Source organism: Nicotiana tabacum, chromosome 6 (genome assembly GCF_000715075.1).
Source record: "Nicotiana tabacum cultivar K326 chromosome 6, ASM71507v2, whole genome shotgun sequence".
Lineage (NCBI taxonomy): Eukaryota > Viridiplantae > Streptophyta > Magnoliopsida > Solanales > Solanaceae > Nicotiana > Nicotiana tabacum.
In genome coordinates, this window is record NC_134085.1 from 183,134,555 (window position 1) to 183,156,766 (window position 22,212).

At 40.8% G+C, this 22,212-nt stretch overlaps 1 non-coding gene across 1 annotated transcript; it reads left to right on the plus strand.

Annotated features, from left to right (window-relative positions):
- The first annotated feature begins 11,793 nt into the window (after positions 1 to 11,793).
- Positions 11,794 to 11,868, plus strand: TRNAP-UGG (transfer RNA proline (anticodon UGG)). Its single transcript has one exon. It is a non-coding gene; the product is annotated as a tRNA-Pro (tRNA).
- The last annotated feature ends 10,344 nt before the right edge of the window (positions 11,869 to 22,212 follow it).

The window sequence follows — 22,212 nt, forward strand, 5'->3', positions numbered from 1 at the left end:
AAATAGACTGGGTCGGGAATCGGTGGTGCACGTCATGATCACGGGGACCAGTCATGTCCTCCAGATAAGTTCTTTTGAGTTTCTTCTCCCACCAAAATATTGGTTCAGAAAGATTTTCTCCTTTTTCTATCTTTTATTTCTTTTCCTAAAATGTGTCTTGAAAGGATTTTTCAAAGCTTACTACCAGAAACCGGAGGGGAATTCATCCTATGCAGCATAGTACAAACAGTCTTAAAGGCCGATCCCAGGCAATGCAGTGATCGTGCCCAGCAATTTTGGAGGAAGTAAGCTCATAAAGGGAGTGGTTTCGGGAGTTAAAAGCAGACCCCCACAGCATGTGCTTAAAGAGAAAGTAGAAAAGGGGATTAATTGAAAGCCTATCCCCAGCAGGCTAGAGACCCCCAGCAGGCAACTCGGCCCACTAATCAATTATGGGGACATAGAGCAAGAAAAGAGAAGAAAGGAAAAATCATCCGCCAGAAAGGCACCCTCTACCACCACGATGAAAACTAATTAAATCCTTTTGTCTGCTGCAGGAAAACAAAGGATTGATGATGGCAGCAAGATGCAACGCCAGGGAAGTCACCAAAAACCGGGGCAGAAAATTTTCTGCCGATTGCCAAGAATTTTCTCGGAAGAACGGGGAAACAATTTCAAATACATTTAAGTTCTAGGTTGCCCACCAGTATAATGCGGGAATACATTTAAGTTCTAGGTCGCCCACCAGTATAATGCGGGAATACATTTAAGTTCTAGGTCGCCCACCAGTATAATGCGGGAATACATTTAAGTTCTAGGTCGCCCACCAGTATAATGCGGGAATACATTTAAGTTCTAGGTCGCCCACCAGTATAATACGGGAATACATTTAAGTTCTAGGTCGCCCACCAGTATAATGCGGGAATACATTTAAGTTCTAGGTCGCCCACCAGTATAATGCGGGAATACATTTAAGTTCTAGGTCGCCCACCAGTATAATGCGGGAATACATTTAAGTTCTAGGTCGTCCACCAGTATAATGCGGGAATACATTTAAGTTCTAGGTCGCCCACCAGTATAATGCGGGAATACATTTAAGTTCTAGGTCGCCCACCAGTATAATGCGGGAATACATTTAAGTTCTAGGTCGCCCACCAGTATAATGCGGGAATACATTTAAGTTCTAGGTCGCCCACCAGTATAATGCGGGAATACATTTCAGTTCTAGGTCGCCCACCAGTATAATGCGAGAAGTAAAATGCGGGAATCTATAGTCTAGCTTAGCTTCTTGTTTTTCCTTTTAGAACAATGTAACAAGGAGATCGGTGAGCGGTAGCATCCTACAGCAGCATGCAACAGCGCACAACAGCAGCGAGCACTACAATCACACGGTAGTCCCAGCTACCAAAATTTCCCGAACTACATTGACCTGATTCCTGTTCAGCCCAGGATATGTAGGAAACCTCTGAAGCAAAGGTTCGGTCAAATCTTTTTCAAAAAATGCTTCACACGGAGTACTCAGACGAGCAAAAATCGCCCGCTTTATCTTTGCGCGAAAACCCTTCGTGTCTTCGGGCAAAGAGGGGCAGCTGTAAGCACGTGATTTTTGCTTCACGAGCAATCACTCCAAAAGGAAAACAAAAAAATAGTGATAAATGGCCTCACTGTACAATTTGTCATTTTTCCGTGACATGTGTTATTAGTCATGTGTGGGTCTGCCCATTTTGCATTTAATCGTACCAATCAAAATACAAAAACATGTCTGTCAGGGTAGTCAAAATCGTAATTCGGTCGTTAAAAAAGAACGAAAATTCAAAATATATGTGCGTCGTTCGTCCTAGGTTGCGATTTAACTTGCTTAAATTTGGTGTGATAATTGTGTTGAAGCGTCACATGGTTGTTTGTTTTCTTTTCATTTTTTGTTTCATTATTTATTTTTGTTATTTTCATTTTTTTAAAATAAGAAAAACAAAGAAAGGGTTGATTTGGGCCAAAAATGAATTAAAATCAGGCCCAAAACCAGGACACAGGTCCAGTCCAAACAAGCTGCCCGGGTACGTCCCAAAACGACGCCGTATCAGCGTCCCTGTGCTGAGCCGTTGATCTGACTCAAACAAACGGTCCTGATCAGGCCACTCATTTAACCCCAAACGACGTCGTCTTAGGCAATTGATCTGAGCCGTCCAACCCCTTGATCCAACGGACCCAGGTTTTCCCCCTAAACCCGTCCAATTTTTGACCCGATCCAGCCTTACCCGGTCTTACCCACTACCAAAACCCAAACGGCACCGTTTCCCCTAAGTGAATGGATCCTGACCGTTGAGATCATCTGATCCAACGGCTCAGATCTAAACCCCTAGACCATATATAAGCCTTCCCTTACACCCCACGCCCCCTATACGAACACCCCATCCCGTCGTCCCCAAAGCTCAAACCCAGACCTCCCTTTAGAAACCCTAGCCGCCCCATCTCCCTCGCCATTAAAGCCGGCGGCATGGACGCCGGTGGCCACCTCCTGAACACCCTAGGACCACCTCACTGTCCTAAACATGGATCTGCTATCCATTTGCCTCGAATCACCTTCCTTCGTCTCGAATCTTCATTTGAAGATTTGAGTCGAACTCTGATCTATACCAAACCACCCCATCTTCATACCAGACACTCCCCTGACCCTCCTCGTGACCAAACCAAACTTGGTTTGGTCCGAATCTACCCACAACTCCTAAAAAACCAGATCTGAAAATCCAAAACCTAGAACACGGATAGCCTTGGAATCCAGCCGACCTTAACAAAGGTTCGAGGTCTAATAGACCTTAATCAAGGTGTTCTCATGTGAGAACACCCTGATTAAAGTTTGTTTGGCCTTAAATGGTCAAAGCTAAGTCGGACTTGGGTCGTTTCGGTTTAAAACTTCCCCAGTAAGTGTCCTCTTTTCCTTTTAGTTTTGATTGAGTTGTCAGCATGATTTGTTGTTTGTTATTATCTGTTATTTTTCCTGATTTCTTCCATCTCTAGCAAAAACCTTTTATTTGGTCGTTTGATTTTCTATGTGTGTTTTGAATGTATTCTGTGATATACATGTTCGATTAGATTAGTCGTCAAACGAGTTAATTCATATAGGTTCCCAGTGATTGAACAAAGTTGTCTGAAGTCATTCGGGACTCTGTACGTGTTGTTTATATGAACGATTGATTGTTATGTGTTACGATTAATATAGTCGAGTCGATATATGTCGTCAATTAGTTTCAGTCATTAATGGTAACAACTTGATTCATGTTGTTTATTTCTGCTGTGATCGTATTTGAATCCCATTAGGAACTGAATTGTATTGCCTATTGATTTTGTTCAAATTGAATTAAAGAACATCTAGGGGAAGGTTATAATGGCAGTTCAGACTTTGATTTTAAATATGATGCCATGTTTATTTGGTTTAGACTGTGGGCAGCCTGTGTATGGTTAGCTTTAAGGAATTAAAATAATGGGACAGCATGTGCTGTCAGATTATATTCCTGCTGCCCATATTTTGGTTAAATAAACAAGAGATTAGGACACTTTAACAACAAAAAGAGAGAGGGGCTGTCAGGGATTTCATGGGAGTTTTGTTATTTAAAATAAGTGAGTGGAAAAACAACAGGGAGGGGGAATTTTGAGTTGTCAAACAGACTGTAAAGTGTTAAGGTTAGGCTATAAAAGAGGCAGACCTTCCATTAGAAAAGGAGTTCATTTTTGGAATCTAGAGAGATTCTGTGAGTAAGAAAACTGAAAAAGGAAAAACAGAAATAAATTTCAGAACACTGTGAATGAGTATTGTCTAAAAGAAACTGTGTAAAAGTCCAGTTTGATCAGGTTGTCTTTGTGGTTTTGCTTTTCTGTCGTTTGCCAAGCTTTCTTGTGGTCATTGGATTTCTGTTGCTGTTACATTCAACATTCTGGGCTGTTGTTTCCTACTCTGTTTTTCTGGTATTGTTTATTTGTTGCATCATTGTTGGCTGGTTGTTTGTTGCTGTGTTGTTGCTGTGAATCTGCTGTTGCTGTTGTTTGCTGTGCACTACTCAGCTGATCCTTTTCCTTCTTCTTTTGTTCCTCTATACCAGGTACACAACTAATACTGTCCATGTAATTTGAAAGTCGAGCATGAATACAAAAGGGAAGATTTGAAGACATCTATGTCCACATGTGGTTGCTATATAGATGATCATGTAGTGTGTAATGGTTTACAATATTGTTTGGGTATTGGAGTTGGTCCTTTCATATAGTGAATACAAAAAATGTAGTATGGTTTAATATCATATGTTGGTTAGGTTGACAGACAAAAGGATTGGCAGTATACTAGGCTATGTCTTGGAAATTAGTTGTGTTTTGTAATTAGCATTCTCTTTTAATGCATGTCAAAGAATAAAACTATCTGCCTCAGTTAGTTTTCATTCTCTTTTGATAAACTGCCTCGTTACAATTATCAAGCCACACCCTTATAACAATTAGCACAAGTCCGCGCCCCTCAACCTTATGAAGGTCGAGCCCAAGTCAAAACAGACCAAACAGACCCACCTCGGATAAACAGTGGCCCAGGTCTGGCCCATTCCGCATGAGCTGGATTTGGGCCCATAATGTTCGATCAGTTGTCCGTATGCATGGTCACGTTTCCTTATTCTGTAAAAGCATTTCGGATCCTGCTATAAATAATCTGCAAGCATGTAAATAATTAAGAGATTTTCTTTTATTTTAGAGACGAACTTAATAGGAAATATAGTCATTATAGGTTTATCCTTTAAAATAAAAATGAGACGAGCCTCGACAAACAAAAATGTAGAAGCTGCGGGGCCCTCTAAATGTATATATTAAATACTTAGATTCTGGGACGGGCCGTTTAGCAAATTTCACGGCCCTTCCCAAAATAATAACACGATAGTCTCTTTAGGTGCGTGTTTAATAATCTACTTTCTTAAAACTTGGGGTGTGCATTTCATGCGACCCAGATCCAAATCCCAAACATCAAATAAAATATGTTCCAGATTGTGGGTGCATTTCATGTGACGCAGTCCAAAGACATGTTTTAAGCGATGTTCACATCCTTTTGAAATAATAACAATAAAGCGGTAAAAAGTTAAAATTGGCACATTGGTTCATAATGGTATTTAAAATCAGATAAATAAGCCGAATATGACAGTTGAGCGACCGGGCTAGAACCACGGAACTCGGGAATGCCTAACACCTTCTCCCGGGTTAACAGAATTCCTTATCCGGATTTCTGGTGCGCAGACTGTAATATGGAGTCATTCTTTTCCTCGATTCAGGATTAAAATTGGTGACTTGGGACACCCTAAATCTCCCAAGTGGCGACTCTGAAATTAATAAACCAATCCTGTTTCGATTGTCCTTTAATTGGAAAAACTCCCTCGTACCCTCTCGGGTATGTAAAAAGGAGGTGTGACACTAACTATCTTCTAATTGCTCATTTACGGCTATAAACCAACATCCTAATACCAATTCACACAGATTCAATGCAGGAAACTAGACCAAATCAACAAGAGGGGCATCAATCAGAGGGACTGAGTTGATAACGCAAGCAGAAATGAGGATCAATCACATGTTCAAACAATTAGCAGGCTGGTTCTTAATCACAACACTAGAACAGAGACACAAGGTAGGAACCCTACTGAAAAATGGAACAGGCTTTCTAGCATCCAAGCATGAAAAATCAATCGATGACACTTACGCAATCAACTATACTAGCTATAACATATAACAATTAATCGATAAACAAATAAGACTAAACAGGCCACCAAATGATTTCAGCGGCTTTGCACAAAACAAGGAACCTACATGAATTAACCCCTTGACGATATTAATCAAATCGAATACGTATCATACCACACGTATTTAACAATGGTCAGAAGAAGAGTTGACCAAATAAAAAGTCTTATGAAAATGGAGAGAATTGAAAGAAAATAACAGAAAAATCAACAAATTAACTAGACATGCTAACAAACACAAATAGAATTCAAACAAGAACATAAGGGAAAGAGAAACTTATCTTGGAAGCTCAAAAACAAAACGACCCAGGCTTGAACCAGACTCGATCATTTGAGGTCGAACGGACTTTAATTGAAGTGTTCTCAACTGACAACACCTCAATTAAGGTCTATTAGACCCCAATCCTTTGTTGATTTGGATAGACCCCCATGGATTTGAGTTCTAGGGTTCTTGGGGCTCGGATTAAGGGTTCGAGCTTTTCTGGTTAGATTTGAACCAAACCAGGCTTGGTTTGGTCACGAGGGAGGTCGGGGCATTAACTGGTGTGAATTTGGGGTCAGTTGGTGCAGGTTGAGGTTTAGATCGAATCTTCAAATGAAGATTCGAGAAGCTAGGGGCTGATTCGAGCCACACGGTTTGTGGATTTGGATTCAGGGTGGCTAGATGGTCCTAGGGTGTTAATTTGGCGATCACCGTCATCGTTGCCACCGTGTTTTGAGCTCAGGGGTTCAATGGCGGCGGCTAGGGTTTGCTGGTTAGGCTCGTCTCTGAGAGAGACGATGATGAAATGGGGGTTTAGTTTGGGGGGGCTGGGTAGAGATTTGGGAATATATTCCACGAAGGGGATTGAATCCCGGCCGTTAGATCAATCAAGATCAATGGCCAGGATTAAGGGAGTTAACCAATACGGCATCGTTTGGTTTAAGTAGGGGGTCAGTTCGAACCGGGCAACAGGTCGGGTACAGGGATGGGTAAAGGAGATGGATTTTGAGCCGTTGGATTCATGGAGGGTCAATGGCTATGATTGATTGCCGTTGAAACGACGTCGTTTCAGTGACCGTGGAAATGGACCGGGCACAAGGGAGTTTGGACTTGGTCTACGTATCGATTTGGGCCTGATTTGTTTGGCCCAATCCGAATTTTCATTTTTTTTAACTTCTTTTTCTTCTTTTAATTTTCTAATTTAAACACAATTCCTAATTAAATTGTAAAATCAAAAATAAAACTACACAAATATTAATTAACACTTACAACAATTAACACACAAATTAAAACCTTAAAATAAAATCACTCAAAGACAACAAATAGAATAAAAAGGTATATATATTTTTATATTTTTTGATTTTCCTTTTAGAGCTAAATGATGGTTTAATTAATTCCTAAATGCATGATTAAATCCTAAATATGCATGCAACATGTATTTTTGTATTTTTCAATTAACTATAACAAGGGTAAACATTTACGGACAAAATAATTACCAAAATGTCACGCAAATTCTCAAAATTGTACACAGATGAAATTTGTTTTATTTTTGATTTCTTTTGGAGTAGTTTTCGTGAAGCAAAAATCACGTGCTCACAGCGCGTGTCACGAGATATATCGCTCTCGGATTTCTTACGGTAAGGCCAATGCACCAGCCAGCCAGTGTGGTGGCGAACACGTTGTGCTCTAAGCTAAGCTATTTACCTTGTAGACGGAGGAGATATAGAAAGTGTGTCGTGCTTGATTCATAAGATTTTATAATCAATAGCACCAGTATATTATTTTACTTAGCCTGCCTCTCCCATGACTTTCCGGACCAACCAACCCGGATCTGCTTTCGCAAGTCTCTCCGCATTTTGGGAGCAGAGCATGCAGCAAAATCGAGCAATGGATCTTAGAAGAATTCCACTTTGAAGCACGACTCTTTCTATTTATGTGCTGGCATTTGAGTTGTCTCCCTTCCTCTTTCAATCGAAACACTCGACGCAGATAGCTCCGATGGACCCCACTTCTGCCTCTATCAGGCAGCGACAATCCCCCCTCCACACCCACAGCATAGAGGAGCTACTCCAACATCCGCACTACAACCAAGAAAAATGCTCTCCAGAGCGATATATGATGCTAAACCGAGACCGAGATATAGAGAGGGATGTCCTTTTGTTGTCTCGAAGAGACAAAAGCACTCATACAAATGGTGCTAATTCCCATGTTCTTTCTAGTCTCGTTTGGTTTCGAGAGACTCCCTCTCCCCGTCCCTTACTCGTCTTTTGAAAGCCGTCGTCCTGGATTTTCTTTCCGTATGCCGGGGAAAGTACCTCACCCTCACCTTTCTACATTTATTATTATATAGAATTTCCCCGGGTCTCTATAAAACAGAATGAAAAGCCCAGGTGGAAGCACAAACAAAAGGAGAGAGAAAAAATAGAAAAGAAAGGAGGGAAGAAGTCTAGTGCTAGTTCTTACTAAGACTTCTTTATCTAACTTTCAGTTTTGAGTGGTTTCTTTGTTCTCTTATTTGGATTGAAAGAAAGAAAAAACTTCCCTTTCTTTATCTTCTTTATTTTTGTTTTATCCCTTCGACGAATTTCGGCTATGACCAATGCCCCACTAGCTAAATAGGCGTAAGAAAAAGCTACCTGAAAAAAAAAACAAGGTGCACCTTGAATTGAACTCGATGAATTGCGTTTTGCCAGAGAGATTTTTTTAGAAAGATTCTCCATTTCTAATTCAAAAATAGAAAGAATATAAATAAAGGCGCATACGCGGGAAGGGGCCCCCGCTACTTCTTCATTCAGGGGGGACGGGGGAGACTAGCCTCATTACTTCCCACTAGGCGAAGGAGATGCATTTCTGGTACTGGTGGTATTGGACAAGCTCTAAGGGAATAATCTCTTTCTTATTTCTGTATTTCTTTCCCATGACGACTAAGAACAGGCAAATCAAAAATTTCACTTCGAATTTCGGACCTCAGCATCCTGCTGCTCATGGTGTTTCACGATCAATATTGGAAATGAACGGAGAAGTGGTGGAACGTGCGGAACCACATATTGGATTACTCCAGTGCGGCACGAAGCCGCTGATGCCGAGTCGGCTCCTATGCCGCTAGCTATGCCCTGTTTGGTCCCCTTCCCCCGGCACGGTGGAGGTTCTGTAGCATGTCATGAGCTATTATGTTGTCGTCGTCTCATCAATGAGCGTAGATTAATAGCCAAGCCTACCTCTTTGTGCTTGTCAATCTGTATCCCATTCTTCAGGTATAGTTTTCTTTGATCATAGATCGACAGGTGATCCGTTCTTTCTCCCCCTTTCGTCATAAGACGTGGTCTGACTCTGAGAAAAAAAATTCCTGTGTTTAGGTCCCTACTAAGCAGAATTCGTAAACTATGCAAAGGCTCTTTGAATACTTTTGAAAAAGGTTTTAGCAAAAAAAGCAAAAATAATTCTCAACGCCCTTACGAGGTAGTGAGGAGTTAAACTACTCATGTTGGCATGGAAGTCAGCCCGGTAAACTGATTCCATTCTGCTACTAGGGTTCCAAACCTTCCCTTGAACTCTAGAATCTATAAATACCTTTTCAACACAAGAAATGCTAAAGCTATTTAGAGTTGGTATTTCTAACTAAGTCAGAAGGAGGGCTTTGGGCAAAGAGCAGCTCTAAAGTACTTTACTTCAGTCCCAGTACTGAAAGACGTGACTCCAGGAGTGGATTTCGGAAGGAAAGACTTCGTTTACTTCCTGTAAATTGCTTATGTAAGAACTAGTAGAAAGAAAGGAATTAAAAAAAAAAAAAATAAGGCAGCATTGACATTGAATGAGAATGCTTGAATGGGAATCATCTTAGCAACTGACTATAGACATGAGTCTAAGCCGCCGGGAGAGGAGAGACCATTTTCATGAGAGAGGGACGAGCAAGTGACAGATTGGGAAAAAAAATAGGTAGGCCTTCTGAGCGGTCATTTAGGGGCCTCGTTAGCGACCCATCATTCTTCCCTAAGCTGTCAGAGTCCGATCGAAGCGAGCAAGAGATAGAGGAATCCTCGCTCATAGATGTGAATTGAAAAAGCAAGCCCGAATTCTTTTTAATTAGGCTCTATAGTCTGGTCCCTGTCCCTGGTAAGGTCTGATTGTTATCCGTAAGTCTTGTTTTGACCGCGGGAAGGTGAACTTTGCAAAAGTGCTTATTTGGTTGGGAAGAATAGGACTTCTGACTCCAAGCCTACCCTACCCGAAAAAAAGTTTCAGCTATTGATGTAGCCTCTTGTCGATACTACTAGTCTTCTCGCTACCTACTAGAAAAATCCCATCAAGATAGATTGAATCGACGACCTATACTTCAACTAAAGGCACAAGGGCGTAGCGAGCACAGAACAGAGGAAATGCACATGAGTCTCCTTGAAGAACGAAGTCTAGGGTAAAGAAATAAGGGTAGAGTGGCCACACTTTTACTGTGCTTGGATTGGCATGGCTGTCCCCCTTTGCTGGTTGAGGTTCGGCCTTTGACTCCGCTTACCTCTACTTTTCATGTCAAGCGTACAAGTCTAGTTTAGTGGGATTTACTTCTAAAGACGGGAATTATTTTTCATCTCCCCTGTCAAAGTCGACGTCTTAACCTGACTTCCTGAGCTCAGTTGATTCTTGAAGCAGTAGCTCTGGATCGAGAGCTGGATGCTTACCTTATTATTATGAAAAGGAGAAAGAGCTCTTTTAATAGATGTTGAGGTGAGTAAGGGGGGTTTGCTGGCTTGCTCTCTAGCTCGTGCAATCAAGGAAAAATGCCTTCGCCTTCTTTTTTCAAAATGAAAAAGTAAACTACCTTAGTAAGCTAGCTTTGGTTGCTAAGCAAGCCGGGCACTATGCTAGGATGTGGATCGATCATGACGAGAATGGACTTCTTCATAATGTAATGTAAATGTAATAGAAGAGGCAGAGTCCAGTTCCCCTCCCTTATTGACCAGACGAAGGAGATATGAATTCCATTTAGGCGGGTCAGGGCTTGGCTTGACCCTATGTTCTCCCGGGTCAGAGGCGAGAACTTGAAAGTGAATCATTCAGTGGTGGGGTGTTCATAGAACAGAAGGCCTCGCCCAAGGAGTGGCAGATTTGGATGGAGTCTCGCTTTGATGCTGGGGAGATGAGATCCATAGATCCAGATAGAGTCTCGCTCATAGAGGAAGAGTATGCGCGCTAGCGCGCTACGGCTTATGTAGTTGATCAGATCAGATAGCCCTTCCTTCGGGCAAGCAACCAAACCCGGCACATCCAATTCTATTCCGATCAACAACTTGGAGGTATGGTTGAGTGTCTTAAGGCATTGGTTTGCTAAATCAACATACAAGAAGATTGTATCATGGGTTCGAATCCTATTTCCTCTGGTACGGAAATGAAAGAGGCGGGCGAAATTACGTGAGAGAAAGAACCTCTTGGTGGAGTCCAGTCTCCCAGAGGACAGAATAGCACTTCTTAGTGACTAGGAGCGGAGAGCCCGTTGCACCTTATTTTTCTTTGACCGACCTATCTTCTTTCTATAAGCAAGCTCCCTCCGACCGTCCAGCCCCTGGACGACTCTCGATTCTTGAGCATGTTGGGGGATTAGGTGGCAGTTGAAAGAGCTGCTCGAAATCTTGACGAACAAGTGAAAAAAGCCTATCTATTCTATTTTCTTAGTTTAGTAAAGGGCTTTTCCCTTACTAGTCAAGTGGTAAGGTAGGGCGTTATTCGATGAAGAAAACAGACTTTAGGAAAGTGGTTCAGGTAGCTCAGCTGGTTAGATCAAAGGACTGAAAATCCATGTGTCAGTGGTTCAAATCCACTTCTAAGCAGGCGAAAGGTCCAAACCATAGCCGGGAGCGAGCCGGATTTAGAAATGAAAGTGAAAGAGTAAGCAATAAAATATGAGCGCTCCTGCACTATACGGACGGCTTTTTGGCAGTAGGGTTGGGGTGGCTTGCTTGAGGTAGATTCAAAAAAAAATGGTTGATTACTCGGATTGGTTCTCGCATCCCTGTGCCCAAAAGGATGGGCAAGTTCGGTTTGAGTGTTCATCGATCGGGTGGATCTATATGCTTCGGGGTGGTGAGACGAGGTGTAGCGCAGTCTGGTCAGCGTATCTGTTTTGGGTACAGAGGGCCATAGGTTCGAATCCTGTCACCTTGATGTGGTAGCCTTCTCCGTGGTCGGACAGTAAGGCAAACAGCGCAAAGCATAAAGTAAAGACATGATGCCTCGACTAAGTAAAGTGTTTTTGCCCCTTATCGGTAGTTCCGTAGCAGGTTGTTTCGTACGTTTTCTAGGATCAGATAGAAGCACCACCCCAGAATTGATCCTTCTTTTCTTCTTACTTTTACTAAGTCTGACTCTAGTTTCTCGTTCAACAAAAAGAAAAAGGAGTGTGATTCTTTTATTCCTAATATTTTTCATCTCTTTCTTTTTCTATTTTCTCCGGATCTACTTACTTTCTCGCTTAGATGTTCTTTTGGCTGATCTTTTCTCTTTTGTTTTGGTTTTTAGTGTGGGGGGAGGGCAATGACTTCCTCTTCCAGGCCCTTCAAACTCCTCATCGGAAGATTTATTCGGGCTCCAGGTCCTATCAGAGCCTTGGCCCCCGACTTACAATATAGCCTTGGAGTCATCGATGATAAATAGTATATTGGCAATGGAAAATACCAATAACATTTTTTTGATGTATAAAGATAGGGGGTCTATTGGGCAGAAGTAAAACATTCACTCAACAATTGTTCCTCGCAAAAGGAATATAACCAATTGATCGAGTTCGAGAATAGGAATCTTCGGATCCGTGAGAAAAAGCATTCATGCTATTCTCTTTTTCAACAAATACTTACTTCACATCTTGCCTTGGCCGAAAATGCCGCCGCCCCCCAAGAAGACTTTTGTGACTTTTTGGATGATAAACGAAGTGAACTTGACCAACAAGGCGGGAATGTATTAGTAAAGGACTAGAGAGAACTCTAATTTTTTAATCTACTGTCTCGCGATATACAAACACATGGCCAAAACTTAGCCTATATAAATAGAATACTCGGTGGATGATAATGAATTGGATTTGCACTGAGAAGTCCCTATGGCGCGGTTGAGGGCAGCTGAACGAAAGGAAAGCAGGTAGGCCGCCTGGGTGAGACAAAGCAGAATAATCTAACTGGAGGAGTGAAAGCCAGGATGGCTTGGTAAGAAAGCAATCCGTTATGTGGGCGCCAACTCCAAGTTCCCTCTCTTCTTTCTTTTTTTGTCACGATCAAAATGAAATGTTATTCTTTGGGCCTGTCTTTTGCTCCCAGAGATGATGGTTTGCGTCCAGCTCGTGAAAGAGTTTGTGAGTATACCTCGGAATGACTTTTTATCCACTACTCATCCTCGAAATCTAGTCTAGTTCAGCCATAGTGGACTTGATACTTATCTTCGACAAACCTCAAGCGGAACGAGTCAATAGCAGATGCAGATTTTATTTAATAGTTGCGCTTATGCCTTCAACCCCGAAAAGGTCGAATTCATGCAAAAACGTAATATCCGAGATTTGTGAACAAACCGGCATGGGATAGAGAAATCCGGATGAATACCACAAGGGGGCATAGGGCTGTGTGAACGTGACTTTCACTAAGAGAAAGATGTGCCTACAATGAAACTGTTAGACCTTTGTTGATGCACGTGAATTATCTTTCCAGCCGGTGAAGCTAAGAAAAGAAGCCCTTAGAAAGCAGAGCTAGACCCACACAAATGCTTAATCGAAAGCTCTGTCCTCCTTCCCCTCCTACCAGATCGAAAATAAGAAGCTTGCTCTTCCGACCCAAAAGGCTTTTGCCGTGATATTACTTCCCCCTATTCGACGATTCACTCTTCCTGGACTTGCTTGACTCGTCCAAAAAAAAGGGAAAGTGCTAAGATCGTTAATGCAGCTAGGGGAGTTTAAGGACTCGTTTCCAAGGCTAGAAGCCTAGACTAGACTAGAAAGGAACCTCCTTTACTTCCCAACCTTTGACTCTAGCAAAGGGAAAGGACTTTCACCAGTTTCTTGAGTGAGAAGCAGATGTTGGTGAAAAAAGGAAGTTGAGTTCAAGTTTGGAGCACATGGCATAAGCCAAAGATCCCGGGATGACTCTAAAAGCTAACGAGATGATTCTGGTTAAACTGGGCATTCCTCAGAGCAAGGAAAGATCTTTCAAAAATAGAATCAAGAGAAAGCGCTAGAACCGATGTAAGTAAGATCCACTACAACTAGAAGTCGATCTGGTACCTTCCTCAGGGTACTCAACAACTAGAGTCATCTCCCTTTCTCCTTTTAGATTTAGTCGGTCGAGTAGCCTATTCGAACATTGTGAACTCATTCATGCCTTTGCAATACCAGCGCATCTTGTGCCACAGAAGCGGTTGTGCTCTGCCTCTTCCCCTCTATCAGAAGATTGCCTTGTGTGGAAGGTTGACTCAGAACTTCAGTCAATGGGAGGAATCCCCTTATCTAAGGTTCTTTGTATGGCACTCTAAACTCTCTTTCTTACGCAAGACAGAAAGTGTAACTACCGAAGCTCTTTCAACTTGTCCTGTCTTTGGATAAGTATTGCGGTTAAGTCAGTTAACAAGATGAGAGTCGGAAAATTGAAATAAAAACTGTCAAGTGATTCTTGAATGCTTCTACTTATGTAGATGGAGTCCAGTACGCTACTATATATACCTAATATTCCCAAGACAATATCGGGAGTACCCATCTTATGTGATATGTAACTAGATCGTCAAACTCTTTCCCGCTATACCCAGCCGATTCTCAAGGACAAAAGGTATAGCATTACATTTTAACGGACAGATGAAAGCAAGGTCTCTACTCCTTCTTCATGAGAAAGAAAGGCCTTGTTATCATCTAGATCGACGTAAGGTGAGTACCGGTGTAGAGTCCAACTAAGACTTCCATGAAAGGTCTCATTCATCTTGATTGAGGAGTTTCTTACTGACCGTTAAACCTGCTCCTTCTGAGAATGGTTTTACCCCGCTCCTCAATCTTATTTTGTTTCCGATCCTGCTTCAGATTCTCTTTCAGTTGTGGAAACAAGCCCCTATTCCTATCGGTTGAGTAGCCCAAGCTCCTTAAGTATTGTCCCTTCTCCTGTGAAAGAAAGAGGTTGATGCACCCAGCTACCCGAAGTAGAGCTTTTTTGTCCCATCTTTCCTTACTGACTTTCCTAGTTTAGGTAGCGTATTGAGAATCATGTCAAAATACACCAAGACTTGGGCCCAGGTTCTCTTTCTTCAAGAAAGGGTAGCTTTAAACAACCCGGTTCCAAACATACCAAACAAGCAAGTGACTCCCCTTCCTTAGAATACCCATCCATTAAGGCATTCTTCCTTCTTGCGTATGTGTTATAGCTCATAGCTCTAAGCCCTAATTCCTTTCTCTCTATACATATAGATTTTTTTTATGGAATGATATAATCGGCTAGCCGTAGCCGCATATCAGCTACGCTCAATGCGAGATTTCTGTTGGATCAGATCTTTTGGGAAGCTTTTGGACCTAGAGAAAAGAGCTTTAAGCCTTCACGTAAGCAAGCGCGAGAGAAGCGGAGCACGAAGCTACCGCTTCACCCGACCGACTAAAATACAACAGTCGCGACCTACTTTGGTTCAAAAGAAAGACGAAGGGTTTGGCAACAAGCAAACGGCTTTCTATCATAGTTGCAAGGGTTCCAAACCTTAACTACTTAAGTACCAAAGGCTGATTTCGGTTGGTTTCATAATGGGGCTGTTCAATACAATCTATCAGCGCTCAGCACTGTCTTAGATTGAACGTTGACTTATCTTATTGCCGTTCAATCTCTAAGGCGGGTTTCCGCCGAGAACGGAATAGTGTTCGTGTCCAAAGGTGAACAAAGCCCTAGCTTCTAGAGTTCTCTGCTTTTCCCAGGCCGGAGAAGGGCTTATACTGCTCGCCTTTGTTTGATATGTTCATTCAGTACCAATACAAACTAAAACTACACCAAAGTGGAAGGGCCAGTATAAAAGCTAGAAGTAGCTAGCCTATAGTAGTCGGCCTAACCAAAGCCTCACGACAACATAAAATTAGCCTTATGAATTGAATCTTAAGTAGGGGGCTTAGCCCGCCCGCCTACCAATCAAAGAGGCTGAGAGTAAGCGTAAGCTCACCCAGAAGCTCAAAGAGCTTCCCTTCATTTGCTTCGCGGGAGTCGCACAACACATAGATGGAAGTCAGAGGGCCCATACTACCTACTAACCCTTCGCTCCGAGGGACCGTAGATCGGAAAGCGCCTTCTAAACCACCCCATTCATCCAAAAGAGAAGGGAAGGGGCCTATGTATTTGCATGACCCCTGCAAATTTAACCCTATCTATACCCGGAGCCACTCCCCTAGCGGTCCTGCCACCACGCCGCAGAACGGGAGCTCGTGTGGAACCTTTTATTCTGGCGTAACAGCGGTAGAACATAACAAAATATTACAACCGCCTAACATAGGGGATGGAGGTACGGTAAACTCAGCCAAAATATGAGACCCAAAGGGCCCGGCGCGCACAATCCTATCTTATCCGAGTCCGAGTTTACCCCTTGCACTTCGGACAGCCGTCCGTAGCATCATAAGGGGGACCCCCCTTTCGAGGTACAAAAAGAGTACGGTATATAGGAGGTTGGTCTTTATCAACGTGGTGTATAGCACGAAAAACCTTTTGATACAAGATAGGGTCGTTCACATGAAAGAAAAAAATGAATCCTTTCTTATCTTCTTTCCCGAGAGGGAAAGAGAAAGAGGGTCTTATGGAGGGAGGGGGAGGGGAAAGGCTTGGACCTACCTATCCCGATAGGACCCCATAAAAGAACGGGAGCTGTTAAGAGGTTCCATATTGCCGAGACGAAGGACAACACTTCTGTACGTGATCGTAGTATGTCACGTCATCTCGTCCCCACTGCATCGAAAAGTACCTATGCACTATGTTCTGGTTCACTGATAAGGAAGATAGCGTTGGGGTGGGGGTCTACGATGTGATACTAAAGTATGACCAGGGGAGATACATGCTAACTATGGGTAGGAAGCAAGAATCATTATGTAAAATATTTCGGGTGTCGGGGGGTTACAGATCTCTTATACTACCATCGATCGATAGAGCAGAACGACCAGAAAAAGAAGTTAAGTTAGAAAGTCGTATGATAGGTGGTAACTATCTTGTACGGTTCGGGGGTAATCGGCGTACTCTGATCAGTGGGGGGAATCTTTGGCTCTATCGAACATACAGGGAATTGGAGGTAGCATTCTACCGATGTCAAGTCATGGACTGATTTCTTCAGCCCTTTTTCTATGTGTTGGTGTTCTATATGACCGACATAAGACTCATTTTTTTAGATATTACGGAGGATATGAGACCCGAAGGGCCCGGCGCGCACAATCCTATCCTATCTGAGTCCGAGTTTACCCCTTTCTACAATGCTGGGCATCGCCACCTCTTGAACAGCCATATGTTGCTCCTCTGCCATGTTCATAGTAAATTGAACAAGTGCTAGGAGATTGTTTGTTTCCCTTACCTCCCTCAACCTCCTATGAAATGTTCTCTCAGGTTCGGGGTTAAAGCCTTGAAGTCTGTCCTGGCTTCTGACCCTACGTATTCAATCAAAGTTCCTGAGATCAGAGCAACAATAAAGTAAAGTTAGACTTGACGAAATAAAAATGAAAAGCAAAAACTAGAAAGTAGTTAATATTCAAGTCCCCGCGTCAAAAACTTGTGGCTCTCAAATGCACACACACGTATACGTGGTCGTACAAGTAATAAAATGATAAGTCGAGTGTCGAACCCACAGATACTTATATCAACTACCCACTAAATTCACCAAGTTTGTTATTCAGTTGAGCCAATTCGAGTTCAAGAGTGTAGTTATACTAAACAATAATTCTAAGTAATAACTAAATTATCAAGCAACAAAGACAAATATTCCAGGGTTGTGATCGATTCACCAATACTATTGTGTTCTAGTTAACTCTCCCTTTCATACAATTCACTCATGGTTTCTAATTAATCGAACAATTGCTCGCGTAGCCTTCTCCCGAAGTACTACTCACCTATTCAAAATAGATTAACGCATATATTCCTATGAAATTAATCTATTAAGAACGCATTAAGATTACTGTTGATACCCAATTTTTCTCTATATTATTTTCAAAATGCATATCTATCTTCAAAATAGTACATGAGCATCAATTGATATTTTTTCATAATTTTTGCATTTTCTAATGATTTTTATTAATTTATCTCGGAATTTGTATTATATAAATAATTACTAATTGCATCAGAAATGATTTTATAATAATTTTATGGTTTAATTTTATCATTTATATTTGTAACAAGCTTTAATTATTTCATGAATAGCCACATTTACATTTTTGGGTTATAATTGCAATAACTTTGCAATAATAGCCTATGTATGCATTATTACTTTATTTCACCAGAAAATAGCTTTTTATAATTTTTATAATATTAATTTATTATTTTAAATCATTTTTTATACATGAAAATAATTTTTAATGAATTATTAATTATTTTTAAAATATTTTATCGAATTAATTGAGTATTTAACAAATAGCCCTTTTGATTTTTGTTTTAACTTCAGACCTAGCCAAAACATTACCCCCAGCCCAATTAAAATACCCAAGCCCAATTTCTATCCCCCCATCATCAGATCAAATTCTAGCTGTTGATCTCAAAAGATCAACGGTCAAGGATCACTTACCATTTTTAATTACCCCCTAATACCCTTAAACCCTACCTTTTTTTTTCTAATTTCGCCGCCTCTGTTTCCCTTTCCTCCTCTCTTCTCTCTCAGACGCTCCCCTAACCCTAGCCGTCATCACCGAAAAACTACCCATTCCATGGTGTTCCTCTGTGATTTTAGGCCCCTGTCGACCTCTTACCTCTTCTAATTATTCAATTTTATTGTTATATGAAGGAATCTCGAAGAGACTCAACTCAGATTTGTTCAAAGCCTTTTTATGAACCGACCTATGGTCATCTCCGTCTGTAAGTACTATTATCTTCGTGTTTATGGCTCGAATCTATGGTTCCAAACCAGATTTTCTTTCATCTCTGTCATTCTTTTAAAACCCTAGTCTCTTTCTACTCGAATCCGTTCAGATCCTTATAGATCTGAGATAATTTTAAGTTTATTTGTTATTTCTCTTTCAAAACTTTCTGTGTTTTCTTATTATTAATCGATTTTTGTCTTCTCTAAAGCTAGGGTTTCATCCCTTTAAGTTTCTGAAAAAATATTAATTTTTTTAAGTGTTTAACCCTAATTTTCTTTACTTGTCCGACTGATTCTCATGACTATGTTCTAAACCCTAGGGTTTCTACGTATTTCACTGATTATTTCAATATTTGCCCGTTATTTTTCATCTCTGTCAATTAAAAGAGACTGACTAATTTTATTAGGATTCAAATTATATTTTTCTGTTGAAATTAGTACTTCCCCGTGATTTTCACCTATTTTCCTTATTTGTGATGCCTAATGGATTACTTGCCTTAATTAGTTTATTAGCCTGATTTCTAGGCTTTGATTTACTCTAACCGACTTATGATTTATTTCTTGCCCTTATTTGAATCCCAAACTGAGTTGTTAATTGATTCTCCCAAATTTAGAGGGGGGGGTATTTTTCGGATTCTGTGGAATTATTTGATCAAGTTTAGCCCAAATTAACGGGCTGATTGTATTTGCTTGCCTTATTTGTGAACTCTAATTTTCTTACCTTAATTGTCTTCTCTGCTGAATGCTATATAAACTCCATTCTGATTTCTTTCAAACACACGAACACAGACTCAGACACCTATACATGCACACACTGAGAAAGACAGAAACACACACATATTCTTGCTCTTATTCACTACACTCTCCATTGTAATTCTTTCTATTACTTGTGATTGTTGCACTGTCTAGCCGGCTGAAGGCCAATGCTAGGCTCTTGGATACTATTTTCTTCACTTTCATATTGCTATCTCTTAACTGGTATGTCTCCACTTCTGATATCGTTCAATATGCTATGTAATTAGACTTATGTTATTCCTGTCTACTGCTTTTAAACAACATGTCTACCTCTGTTATCATGTCTTATTCAACGTGTTATCTGCTGTAGATATCAACATGCCATTGTTTGCCCTTATGTTTCTGTTAACTAGCATGTTTCAACTCCTGTGAATTTGTCATTTCCAATATGTTAGTACACTTTAGCATGCTCATATTTGATCCATGACACTTATTTACCTATTTCTCAACTAGCATGCCTTAACCCCTGACCTGGTTTTATGTGTTCCTGATTTCTATGCTCTCAACTTTTACTACCTTTCTGTATGATTGTTTGATCAGTAACTTGATCTTAGCATGTTATTCTCTAATTAATATATGCCTATATGTTCACCTAGTAATAGCTAATGGATTAAGGCTATGTGAAACCTTGTTCAAATTAATTGTCACTCTATTTTGTCTGTTGTTTGATTGTTGGAGTTCATGGCTGAACTCCTTCTACTAAATGTGTGCTGCTTGTGGTTCTTGTAGCCTGGTAATTTGTTTCTATGCACTTCTGAAATCCAAACTATTTTTCTAAAAAAAAATTATCTCCTATTTTCATATATTATTTTCAACTCCTACTCTTAGTTGTCTAGGGTCCTGCCACCCTTAGTGTGGGTACTGCTTAGGGTCCATGAGACTCCTCTGAACTTTGACACATTGGGGCTGGTTTTTCAATCCTTGAGAATCTTGTTGAACATCTGATTCTGGTGTGAGCATTGTCCAGGGTCCTTGAGACCCTTGGGAACTTTGACACACCAAGAACCAACTTTATGTGTTATAAATGTACTACCACTATACTCAGAGGTGCTATGTTTGGAGGCTTGGTTCCAAGTTGATGTTGGGCCTATGAAGGCTCTCTATAGTGTAGTAATTTTCATTATGTAATTTATTTATATTGGTCTGTATTATAATTCTTGTAAAAACAAATATCGGGGTTATTAGTAAAAGCTAGGAGGGATTTTTATATATCTATGTTGGAATCGGGTAGAGAACCTGCCTATAGGACTTGATTATGCTAGTATTGTATTATTGGTTTGACTTTGTGCTGCACATCTGCATATTAGAAATCATGTTATAGGGCTTTACATTTATTTCTGCACATTAGATATCATGTTTATAGGACTTGCACGTATGTTTCAATCCAACATGCATTAGTAACCATGTTTGTAGGCTATTGACTGTTTGAATAACCATTTTCTCTGTCAATGCGCTCCAAGAATTCTGCCTATGCATGAATAATAGAGATTTTGCTTATAGGAACTAAGGTCATCTAGATATTATGCCTATAAGGTTTCAAATTAATTTCTGCATTTAGATACCATGCCTATAAGGTTTCAAATTAATTTCTACATTTAGATACCATGCCTATAAGGTTCTAAGATCAGTTTCTGCATTTAGATATCATGCCTATAGGGAATGCATCTAAAATTAGTCTTCTGCATCATAAAATAATGCTTGTAATCAGTCCCAGCACTTAGAAAACATGTCTATAGGGTCTAAAGATAAAATTAGCCTGTTAAAACTGTTTACAGCTTAGGTACCATGCTAATAGAGTTCTGCCCGGTTATCACTTAGGCAAACCAGTAGGATAGTTAAAACGTGAGATTACAATTGTGATTTTTTTGCTGCTTGAAACGTGTTCAAATTCAGTAAGTGATAAAATCAGTAGGCAAACTGATAAGTATTCACTGCCTCGCTTAAATAAAACTATTGCCTATTTTATTCGTACTCATTTAGATATCATGCCTATATGACTCCTAAACTTATAAAACTGCTTGTCTGAATGGCGTGCACTTGCTTTGTGTCTGTTTGTGGAGGTAAATATGAGCCCTTTATTGCATCTTTATGTGATAGTCCTATTTGACTTTTTGTTTGTTGCTTAGTTTTCTCCTTTTAAAACAACATATGTGAGTCTAGAACTTCCTTAAATAAAGGTCCTAAACACCTCCAAGGTCACAGGAAAGGGACGGGTAGTGCACGCATATGATACGTATTCGATGCTGCTAGAACGCTTAGGTAATAATTAAGGGGAGGGTAATCGGGTAGTAAAGGATATGATGACCTGTGCACTAATGCTATGTGTAGCACCCCAATTTGGGCGCGATTACCAAGTATTGCACAAAAGTGATCCTATAGGCTAAAAAACCTAGGACCCCTTTACTCCCTATTTTTAAAGTAATGTCTGTTTATTTATCTGCTTATAAGACTAATTCGCTTAAATTGAGTTTGGCCGGGACCCACCATTGTGGACCTTAAGGGGTGCCTAACACCTTCCCCTCAAGGTAATTTCGAGCCCTTACCCAATCTCTGGTAACGTAAGCTAGTATACGAGTTATTTGTTCTAGGTGCCCTAACGTACCTTAATCTGTTAGGCGGTGACTCTTTAAATCTCATACCCAATTCCCAAAAGGAAATGAGTTGTCCTCAAAATGTCGAAACCCG